This window comes from Anomaloglossus baeobatrachus, chromosome 8 (assembly GCF_048569485.1).
Source record: "Anomaloglossus baeobatrachus isolate aAnoBae1 chromosome 8, aAnoBae1.hap1, whole genome shotgun sequence".
Lineage (NCBI taxonomy): Eukaryota > Metazoa > Chordata > Amphibia > Anura > Aromobatidae > Anomaloglossus > Anomaloglossus baeobatrachus.
In genome coordinates, this window is record NC_134360.1 from 17,544,732 (window position 1) to 17,556,987 (window position 12,256).

The 12,256-nt window shown below is 46.2% G+C and overlaps 1 long non-coding RNA gene across 2 annotated transcripts in view; it reads left to right on the plus strand.

Annotated features, from left to right (window-relative positions):
- The window catches only part of LOC142249621 (uncharacterized), a 97,781-nt gene that overhangs the window by 1,340 nt on the left and 84,185 nt on the right, over positions 1 to 12,256 (plus strand). Inside the window, exon 1 of one of the 2 annotated variants that reach the window (XR_012725084.1) lies at positions 7,849 to 7,937. The exons of the other annotated variant lie outside the window; for it this stretch is intronic. This is a non-coding gene — a long non-coding RNA (uncharacterized LOC142249621). Of the gene's footprint in view, positions 1 to 7,848; positions 7,938 to 12,256 lie in introns of those variants that run through there. 2 annotated transcript variants of the gene reach the window in all.

Here is a 12,256-nt window from a genome sequence, read left to right on the forward strand (position 1 = left end):
AGAGTCAGCAGTTTGAACCTGTGGTTGAACCATGCCAGCGGCCCAAACCGTCATTCTTCAAGACCGTTGCGCCCCCTGCAAACAAGAAGCCTAGAGGTAGGGGAACGAAGTGCTCCTGAAGATTGATGTTGAGGAAATCAATATAATAATAGAATTAACACAGCTCTGAACCTGTAGTAAAGAGCTTCTGCACCCCCCTGAAGACCCCTGTGTTTTATTATTAAATGTGACTCACTGTATGTTCTATCCTCCTGTAGGATACAGTTCCTGTTAGTCAGGTATTGCAGGGTTAACCGTATGGATGGCCCATAATGGGAGAAGTGTTGGAGACCAAAGGGAGTCAGTTACTGTTTCATGAGTTAGCTGTTGGGGAATCGAGGAAGGAGTAAGGAAGGAGAACAACTTTGGGTGGGTGTGTGACAAGGTCAAGGGAGCAAGCGTCAGCCAAGAACTTACAGTGGTGGCAGTTCTCTGAAGCAGGCGAGTGGGGGCACATTCGTACTGGACAAGCTGTATTGTGCAGCATTAGTGAACTCGGTTCTGGAGGACAGCCTTGAATAGGAGGTGGATTCGGCCAGACCAGTGGGGTACGTCTAGTAAGGTGGTAGCTAGCTAGCAAGAGCGTTCTTACGTTAGTTTCTAAGAGTATGGAGTCACCTCTATTGCCGTGGTGTTCATTTGAAACATTCCCAAGTATTGTGCCGCTGTCCAGAACCACTATACCTGTGCCCCTGTATTGCACAGAATTAAATTAGAAATGGTATACCCGCTATCCTTTGTACATAAGTTTATTCTTTTGTGAAAATGACTGTTTTTACAAACATGTCTGCCATCCAATTCTTAGGGATCAAGAGGTTGATGACGCACAAAGCGTGGCAGGGTTGAACCTGAAGGTGTCCACAGCAGCAACATCAGCACCACACACACACACCCAACACCCCCAACATTATATAGCGTGTCGGGACGTGGAAAACAAGTGCTTCGCTCACAATAATCGCCCCGCGGCACGTTTCATAGGATCACACACTTCTCTAGGCCATGTAATTTGAGGTCCCTTCTGAATAGACAAAGCACAGCTAGTAATACAAACTACAGCTCAGCTCTTTATATAGATTCCAAACCAACTCCCCCCCCCACATATAGGTCTCAGACAAGACCCTCTATATATAGACCCAGATACAAGCAGCTTACCAGCCTGCAGTACTTGACCAGCCTCTATATACAGTGGAACCTCGGTTTACGAGTAACTTTGTGTGCGAGTATTTCGCTATACGAGCAAAGCTTGATGTAACTTTGTAACTCAGTTCACGAGCAAGCTTTGCTGTACGAGCAAATACCGCACACACTTCCGGTTCCGTACTTTAACCGCGCTCTGACCCGCTCTTGCAGTCCACACAAAACACACATATATTATGCTCACCTTCCGTTCCATCGCCGGCCTCCCGGTTCTTGTAGTTCGCCAGTACACGATGTGTATCGGGTAACCATCGCGACGATGGAGGAACTTCTGCTGTCAGCTGCTACTCAAAGGCAGCGTGCTGGCCAATCAGAGGCAAGCGGCTCCTGCCTTTGACATCAGCGCAGTGGCAGCGGAAGCTCCGGCATCGGTCGCGATGGTTACCCGATACACATCCTGTATCTGCGGACTACAAGAACCGGGAGGCCAGTGATGGAACAGAAGGTAAGGTGAGCATAATATGTATGTGTGCGCCTTTGTGCATGTGTGGAATGGCACAATAGGGGACCAGAATGGGACATTGGACATTGAACAAGTTGTGTAACGAATTGTCTGAGCTTTCATTATTTCCAATGGGAAATTTTGCTTTGCTAGATGAGTAACTTGGTTTACAAGCGCACTCCCAGAACAGATTGTTCTCGTAAACCAAGGTTCCACTGGTACAGGCTAACTACCTTGTTTGCAAGGTCAATATCAATTCCCACTTGTGTATAGATCTCAAGCACCCCTCCCCCCCCCCCCCATCTTGTTTACAGACCTAAGATCAGTCCCCTCTCTCCCCATATACAGACTCCAAGCTGGAGACAGTAGAAAGACTGATTCATTTAGCACAAAATGCGTTTTACTGACTACCGCCATCTCTAAATTGCTCATCCCTTTGTGTCCAGCGTCTTTAGTACTTAGTAGAGCACTTGTGGCTGTAATAACAGGTTAAAGACACAAAAAAGATGATTTTTGACTTTGCACAAAATTCCTGAACTGTGTGTTCTATTTTGAAAAACAAAGTGCAAAAAACGACAATGAATACAATTAAAAAATTAAAAAGTGACTTAAACAATGCAAATTGGGGATCAAAATGTCTTAAAAGCCACATGCACATTTTCTTATCTGATCTGCTATTCCCAGTCCTATAGTGGTGGGTACAGACCACATTTACAAAGGGTTAAATTACCTACTTAAATGTATTATTCTCTATGTACTGCTAAGTTTACCCCCAAAAGAAATCAGACACTGCTTAAAAGAATCGCACTTACCAGACCCCAAACAATTAGAGTTGGCAAGTGAATGGGCTCTCACATACAGATCTGTGTCGCTGTCAGGTTTCCCCTGTGTTTTACAGCGGTGGCTCCCCCTGGTGACTGGAAGCAGTAACACTCTCACGAGTGATACTGGTACCCAATTCGTGTGTGAGAGCTGCAGTGCAATGCAGCTGGAACAGCGAGGGACCTGACAGTGACGCAGATCTCTGTGTGAGAGCCCATCCACCATTGCCACTTGCCAACTGCAACTGTTTGGGGTCTGGTGAGTGCAATTTTCTTTTTTTTTTTTTTTTGGGGGGGGGGGGGGGTGGAATTGTATGTTTTCTTTTGGGGCTGTCTGCTTTAACTTAGAGGTTTCTGCTTTCTTTGATGAAAAGCGGTTATATATTTTTTTCTTGTTGCGTTGTTTACTGATCGGATTAATTTATTTTATATTTTGGTAGATTTGATATTTCTAAAAGCAGTGATACCAGATATGTGAATTTTTTATTAGGGGGCGATTTGACCTTTTGTGGGGTGTTGTTTCATATATTTAAAAAAAAAAAATGTGTTTACTTTTTATTGTTTTTACTTGAAACTGCGATCGTCCGACCACCTGTGCTCTACCCAGCGTCAGCGCTGCTCTGTGTAGCAGAAATCACCGTCTCCTGTGAATGGCGGCTCGAAGCCGGTGTTCACAGGAAGAACATTATGACAGACTTAGGGGGTCATCAGCTGACCCCCGGCTGTCATAACAAACCTTCGGTGCCACCGTGATGACATCACAGGAGCACCAATGAGATCGGGGAATGGCGCACTCCATGCCTGCGCCTGTAAAATCCCGCTGAGAAATTGACATCGGGACTTAACTGGTTAACAGTCACAGGCGAAACTCCGATCCACCCATAGTTCTTAGAGGCACATGACAAATGGTCAGATTATACTATTGTAATTGACAGTGGTATGGCATTTGAACAGTTAAAGAGCAGTGATCAGAACTAGATCTAATCTCTGCCGTTATTACAGGGGCGGACACTGAAAGCAAAGGGTTCCTGTGCAAGAATTGACCATGATCCCCCCCAAATACCTCCCACACCTCCCCCTCCCACCTCTTGGGGTCTTCTATTTTACCATTTTAAGTAATATTGCGCTCATCACCTTGCGCTGGGAAAAAAAAAAATAATAAAATCAGAGTTATTCATTCTCACGTGGTCCAGTGGTATCTCTCTGATGCTCCATCTATATTTACAGGCTGCAGTGATGATGTCACACGTGACCACTTCAGCTAATCACAAGGCTCTGCAACTGACGCCATCTACCTTGGCGTGACGGCTGAGCTCAGTGATTGGCTCCAGCAGTCACGTGTTTTAGTTGTGACATCACGGCTGCAAACATAGACCAGAGCATCAGCAAAGAGGAATTGCTAGTCCTGAGGAGTAACCCTGAATTTATTGGTTTTCCATAGCACAAGACTAAGGGCAGTAAAAAATTGAAAACAGAAAATTATATATATATATATATATATATATATATACACACACACATACTATATACACACACATTATTATGGCCAGTTCATCCCTCACTTCTCTGCTCTGACGGCGCCTCTCTCCGCTTTGACCAAGAAGGGGGCCAACCCGAAAGACTGGTCACCTGAGGTCGACGCCGCTTTCTGTTCCCTGAAGCGGGTGTTCGCCTCCTCTCCCGTTCTCCACAGACCGGAGTTAAACCGACAATTCACCTGGGAGGTGGATGCCTCCTCCTAAGGGGCTGGGGCCGTGCTCATTCAGATGTCGTCCACCGGGATGATGGTCACCTGCGGAGTCTTCTCCAAAATCTTCTCGGCACCCGAACGCAACTATACTATTCATAATCGAGAGCTCCTGGCTGTCAAACTGGCTTTGGAGGAATGGCGTTACCTTTTGGAGGGTGCGGTATACCCGGTTATCATTTACACCGACCATAAGAACCTGGAGTATCTGCGATCTACTCGAAGATTGAACCCACGACAATCCCGTTGGTCTCTGTTCTTTGCCCGGTTTGACTTCCAACTACATTTCCGGCCAGTGGACAAGAACGTGCGGGATGATGCCTTGTCCCGGTCCTTTGTTCTGGTAGAACAAGAAGAAGAGACGAACCAGTCCATCATCTGTCCCAGTAACGTCATTCCGGTGGCTCCCGTCACTCTTGCACAGATACCCCCTGGGAAGACTTTCGTCACGGAGAACGACATAATTAAAGTCCTTCAATGGGCATTCTTCGAAAGTGGCCGGACATGCCGGTCAGAAGAAAACGTGGAGTACTATCGTCTGTCACTATTGGTGGCAGTCCCTCCGTAAGGATGTCGTCTCCTTCATCTCCGCTTGTCCATCCTGTGCCCGGAACAAGACGCCCAAGCACTTGCCCTATGGCCGTCTCCTGCCTCTGCCGATTCCCTCCGTTCCATGGCAACACATTGCCATGGATTTAATCACAGAGTTGCCTTTGTCCTCCGGACATACGGTCATCTGGGTCGTGGTGGATCATTTCTCGAAGATGGCTCTTTTCGTCCCCATGGTCGGACTGCCCTCTGCCCAGGAGCTTGCCGATGCCTTCATCCAGCATATCTTCCGGCTGCTCTCTTACATATAGTGTCCGACAGGGGAACTCAGTTCACCTCCCGCTTCTGGAGGGCGCTCTGTGAACATCTGGGAGTGTCTCTGGACTTTTCCTTGGCCTACCATTCCTAGTCAAATGGCCAAGTGTAATGTGTCAACCAGGTCCTGACTTCCTTCCTTCGACACTACGTCAACGTCCATCATGACGACTGGTCCACGCTTCTTCCTTGGGCTGAGTTCTCCCATAATCATCATGTCAGTGAATCCTCCTCCAGCTCTCCCTTCTATGTTGTCTACGGTCTTCAGCCTTCCGTTCCATTACCGGTATCCTCGACTTCTGATGTTCCCGCTGCAGATGCCCTGTCCAAAGACTTCTCCAATATATGGAGAACTGTTAAAACCTCCCTTGAACGTGCTTGCGCCCAGATGAAAAAACATGCGGAGAAGAGACGCCTTGACCCTCCTCACTTCTCTCCTGGGGATTTGGTGTGGCTTTCCTCCAAATACATCCGGTTGAAGATTCCTTCTTACAGGTTGGGCCCACGGTACATCGGTCCTTTCAAGGTCGTCAAACGGATCAACGAGGTCTCATATAAACTGCAGCTCCCAGCCACGATGCAGATCCCGAACTCCTTCCAAGTCTCCTTGCTAAAGCCAGTCGTCCTTGGTCCCTTCTCCTCTGATAACGGTACTCCTCCTATTGCTGCCGACGATGTGTGCGCGGTAAGAGATATAGTGGCCATGAAGACCGTGCGGGGTAAGCAGTTCTTCCTTGTTGATCGGGACCGTAGCCCTCCCAAGGACCAGTCCTGAGAACCCCGGGAGAACGTTGGCGCTCCTCTCATACGCGACCTCTTGTCCCGATTGCGGGGAGGGGGGAGTGAGGGAGGGGGTACTGTCACGCTCCCCGGGTCCCGGCACCGTCTGTCACTTCCGCTCCGGTTCCCGGTCCTTCTGCCCGCGGCTGCCCCCCTCACTCTCCCTCTTCTGCGTCCTCCGTGCCTCCTGCCTGCCGGTCCCGGCGTCTCCCTGCGACCCAGGACACTCTGGTCCCCCTGCATCGCTTCCTGCTCTGGTCTCCGGCACACAAGCCTCGCGCATGCGCATTACAGAGCGCGCGTTCACAAACCTCTTCTTAAAGGGCCAGCGTCCCGGAAATAGGATATGGTCAATTACAGGTACAGGGTATATTAAGACTTCCTTTCCATGTGGGCAGTGCCTGATCAACGTGATCCCATAGCTAGGTGTTCAGGTCCGTGTGCCTTGTCTTCGTTTAACTCGGTCCTGCCGGCTGATTCCCCAGGAAGTCTCCCGGTGACTGTCTGCTGAGGATCCCGCCATCTCCCATCAGCCTGAACCCGTCACCGATCCCCGACTTCACCTGGTGAACATCAGTCTGCACATCTCGCTGGACCCGGACCCCGTCTGCTGTTCCTACCCGGCACCTGAATCCGGTTCCAGTCATCCGTCTTGCCTACGGTGCCCGTTGGACATTCCTGTGCAGATCCCTGAAGGACTCTTAACCCGTACCCCTAGTGTTCCAGCTACCGTGAATCTAGGCCTTCTGGTGGGGTGATAGGACAGTCTCTGTATAGGGGTTAGCTCCGGGTTGCCTCACTGGGGGAGTCCGGTGCACGTCCCAGTGAATCCACCTCCAGGACGTTACATATATAATGTACACACCCGCACATACTATATAAACACAGCCATATATACATATATACAGGAACATACACAGGCACATATACTACATATGAACATAGGCACATACCCACATTTGATATATGTATATATATATATATATATATATATATATATATATATACATATATACACATATATACACATATACACACACACATACACGTACTATATATACACATAGGCACATATACAGGATACAGGCACACACACAGGCACATAGACTATATATGAACATAGGCACATATTCTATTTATGCACTATATATACTATATAAACACATCATATATATATATATATATATATATATATATATATATATATATATATATATATATTCACACACATATACAATACATACACATGCACAATTATATACTGTACAAGCAACATAGGTATGCAAAAACAAACAGACAGATCCTGGAAGTACACTATACTCACTTCTCTGTTTCTTCATAAGTTTCTGATGACCAGTGGAGTTTGTTTTCTGCTGTGGATGTGGTGCTGTGCAGCCTCCATCTTCCTGCTGTCCCCTCAGCTCTGCCTCCTCTCCTGCAGGAGTCAGCTCCTCTTTGGCTGCGGCCTCCATCCTCTCCTCAGTGGTGAGTGCCGGCATTTTCTCCCCCGCGCTCTTAGCTGGGGGAGGGGCAGAGTGCACAGCAGAGCAGCAGGGGAGCTCTGCATAGTAATGGCCTCTCACTGGTTCCGGGGCTGATCGGCATTCAGCAGCTTTCCTGGTGGGTCATTAGTCAGAAGAGATTATGAGGGGGCATAAATGTGAAATCCATCCATTTCAATGTTATTCTAGCGTAAATAGTCTGACAAATCTTCCCCTATATTTTCCACATGACATGAGGAAGCCTAATCAGAGATTTTCTCCATTTTGGAGCGACCGTTCCTGTCAGAAGCAGCGTCTGCATCCACTGAGCAATGGCCATACTACAAGCTTAATGGTCACAGTGGGATTTGTGCCTATGGATGCTATAGTTTCCCAGTAGTTGGATATCACTACTCTGGTGGCCATGAACACGTGTGCAGGACTAGAAACTCATGGACAGATACCACAAATGTCCTGATACAGGGAGCCGGCGGCCATTTTGCTATTCACAATTGAAAAGTGCTCTGAGGTAAACAGTAAAATGGCGTCTTCCTGCACACACTGAGGTAAAAAAAACTTTTTTTTTCATGATAAAGAAAAAAAAATAGCTCTGTGTCTTGTGTAGCCATTGGTGATAGTAGGTAGCGACTAGTACAGTGATCCCTCACCTATGGGGACGTTTTGTTCTAGAGCCCCCCGTGATAGGGGAAAATGTGTGAAGTAGCCAAGTTTTATTTACTTATTATTTACCCATATTTTCAGATTATAAAAATGTGAGAGTAAAATGAGGGGTGCGTCTTATAAGGGGGGGTGGAGAATGGTGACAGGAAGCAGGGGCGATGCTGCGGGCAGGGAGGTAGGGGCCATCTTGTAAATGTCGGCGGTGAGGGCTTCAAATAATGGTGCCCTGAGTCGGCGCATGTGCGGATTGAGCTCTCTGCGCATGTGGCGCCTCCGGCCGATTGATCTCCCAGCAGCGAATTTAACCTCTTCACGACATAATCATGGATCATGTGAGGTTGATCCCCACGGGCTGCCGTGGGCAGTCCGCAGCGATCCACGCACATGTCAGCCGATTTCAACAGCTGACATGTGTGCCGGTCAGGCGCGAGTGGAATTGAGTTCCACCCGCGGCTATTAACCCCTTACATCTCGCTGCCAAAATCTGACAGCGAGATGTATCCGCGCGCATTGTAAGTATAACTTACCCACCCCCATTGGAACTCACGTGGCGTGATCACGTGACTTCCACTGGCTGCCATGCTGTGATCTGGAGAAATGGAACAGTGATCAGACTGCTGATCGACTTAGGTCCTAAGAGACCTAGTGAAATAAAAATAAAGTAAAAAAGAAGTTTAAAAAAAAAATAAAAAACCCCTAAAAGTTCTAATCACCCCCCATTCGGCCCATTGAAAATTAACCCCTTCAGCCCCCGGGCACTTTCCGTTTTTGCGTTTTTGTATTTTGCTCCCCTTCTTCCGAGAGCCGTAACGTTTTTTTTTTTCCGGCAATCTTGGCCTATGAGGGCTTGTTTTTTGCGGGACAAGTTGTACTTTTAAATGAAACCATAAGTTTTACCATATATTGTAATGGAAAACAGCAAAAAAATTCCAAGTGTGAAAAAACTGCAAAAAAAGTGTGATGGCACAATAATTTTTGGGATATTTTATTCACGGTGTTCACGATATGGTAAAACTGATGTGTGGGTATGATGCCTGAGGTCGGTGCGAGCTTGTAGACACCAAACATGTATAGGTGTACTTGTATCTAAGGGGTTAAAAAAAAATCACAAGTTTGTCCAATAAAAGTGGCACACGTTTTACGCCATTTTCTGAAACCCGTAGCGTTCTCATTTTTTGAGATCTATGGCTCATTGACGGCTTATTTTTTGTGTCTCGAGCTTATGTTTTTAATGGTACCATTTTTGCGCAGATGCTACGTTTTGATCGCCTGTTATTGCATTTTGCGCAAAACTTGCGGCGACCAAAAAACGTAATTTTGGCGTTTGGAATCTTTTTGCCGCTACGCCGTTTACTGATCAGATTAATTGATTTTATATTTTGATAGATTGGGCAATTCTGAACGCAGCGATACCAAATATGTGTATATTTTTTATTTTTTTAACCCTTTAATTTTCAATGGGGCGAAAGGGGGGTGATATGAACTTTTAGGGGTTTTTTTTACTTTTTTTTTTTTTATTTTACTAGTCCCCCTATGGGGCTATAGCGATCAGCAATCCAATCGCTCTGCACTATCTGCAGATCTCTGCTATAGATCTGAGAACTGCAGATATGCTGCTTTACTTTCAATGCCGGCTGTATTCCGGCATTGAGAGGAAGTGAGTCATGTTAGCTACAGGCGTCATCACATGTCCCTGTGCTACCATGGAAACCACCGAAAGTCACGTGATCGCGCACGTGACTTCCGGTGGGGGCGGCGGTAAGTAAAAATCATGGCCGCGCGCATATACATCTCACTGCCAGACTTTGGCAGTGAGATGTAAGGGGTTAAATGTTCCGGGTGGAATGCGATTCCACTCGGAACATATAGGCACACATGTCAGCTGTTAAAAACAGCTGATATGTGCGCGGATCGCCGCATCCTGCCGTCGGCAGGGGGCGGGGCTTAACCTCACACGCTCCATGACGGATATATCCGTCAAAGGTCAAGAAGGGGGTTAAAGGTTTAAAAAAAAATTCACACATATTTGGTTTTGCCGCGTTCAGAAACGCCCGATCTATCAAAATATAAAATCAATGAATCCGATTAGTAAATGGTGTAGCGTCAAAAAAATTCCAAATGCCAAAATTACATTTTTTTTGGTTGCCGCAAATTTTGCGCAAAATGCAATAACAGGCAATCAAAGTAGCATCTGCGAAAAATGGTACCAGTAAAAACGTCAGCTTGAGACACAAAAAATAAGCCATCATTTTCATATATCCCGCAAAATGAGAATGCTACGGGTTTCGGAAAATGGCGCTAAAAGTGCGCCCCTTTTTTTTGGACAAACTTGTGAATTTTTTTTAACCCCTTAGATAAAAGTAAAGCTATACTTGTTTGGTGTCTACAAACTCGTACTGACCTGAGACATCACACCCACACATCAGTTTTATCCTATAGTGAACATGATGAATAAAATATCCCAAAAACGTTTGTGTAATCACACTTTTTTTGAAGTTTTTCCACACTTAAATTTTTTTTCCTGTTTTCCAGTACACTATATGTTAAAACTCATGGTTTCATTTAAAGATGCAGGGAATAATGGAAATTTTTTTTATTATATTTTTTTAATATTTTTTAAAAAAAGAATTTTTTACCCCCCAAAAAGTTCTTTTTTATGAGAACATTACCATTGGAAATTAGTGGGGTCCCTATATTGATTATATTTATATCTATTACTTTTTCAATCAACAGTGTTTTTTAGTCACCCTCTATATCGTCAATATGGTAATAAATATGTATTTTACCAAATGAGGGCAAGACACACATATATTGTTAATTATCGATGTACAATCACATTTTATTCCTACTATGTAATATAGTTATTTATGGACCCAGATATATAATTGTGTTTTTCTCTATCATGAATGCATAAGATCAGTACCCTGTATAGGAGAATTCTTCTAATTAACTAATTGTTTCAATGACCCCGCCCCGATGGGCATTTAATCTGATTTAGGAAAAAAGTTTTTTTTTTTTCTTCTTTTTTCCGGTTTGCGTATTTAAGATCTGAATTTTCTGCATTTTACTGCTACCTGAGGAAGGGGGAGGTTGTACCCCCGAAACGCATAGTGGCATGTAAATATCCAATAAATCTATATTCCAATAACCTCATCACTACCTTCTCTGAGCAGCGCAGCGATAGTGATTTTTTTCCATTATTCCCTGCATCTGTATCTTCCTTTGGGAGCTCACGGGGCTGCTGCAGTCAGAACCAGGATTGTGTTATCCATCTGAAGTTAACACCAGGGGCTGGTGAATCACCGCATCCGTGATCACGGGACTGTCCGACCCGGAGGAGGAGCTGCTAACAGACGCCGGTCCGGTGGCTATACACTGCATGTGGAAACCCCGATCATGTGAGCAGAGTCTTGCGGGGCCCTAGAGGACGGGATCCCTGCTGACAAGGAGCGGTAAACCTGCAATTCCCCCTCCAGTACTACTAAGGCTATGTGCGCACGTGTGCGCTCTGCACCGCACCGAAAATGTGCGCTTCAGAGCGCAGCTGAAAAGCTGCGTTCTGAAGCGCATGGTGCCGGCAGATTCGTGCGCTCTGCATGCTGCCTCTCCCTATAGACAGCATACAGAACGCACAAAAGAAGTGACATGTCACTTCTTAGAACGCAGCGATTCGGCAAGCAGCCGAATCGCTGCGTTCTAACATGCCACGTGCGCACGGCTCCTGCACAATCTCCATAGATTGTGCAGGGGACGCAGGACGCATGCAGTTACGCTGCGGTTCAGAACGCAGCGTAACTGCATGTAATACACACACGTGCGCACATACCCTAAGGCTATGTGCCCACGCTGCGGATTTACCGCGGATTTGCCGCGGATTTACCGCGGATTTTCCGAAAATCTGCAGCAGCGGCACTTCCAAGCCATTTCAATGGCATTTTGGAAATGCTGTGTCCATGCTGCGGATTTTTCCGTGGCGGATTTTGATCCGGAAAAATCTGCAGCATGTCAATTATTGTTGCGGATTTTGGGTATAGAATGGGGAAAAAAAAAAAATCTGCATCAAAATCCGCGGCAAATTCGCGGTAAATCTGCGGTAAATCCGCGGCAAATCCGCGGCAAAAATAAGGTGCGGATTTGCCGCGAAAGTCACGGATTTTCATGCAGAAAAATCCGCAGGTACATTCTACCGTGGACACATAGCCTT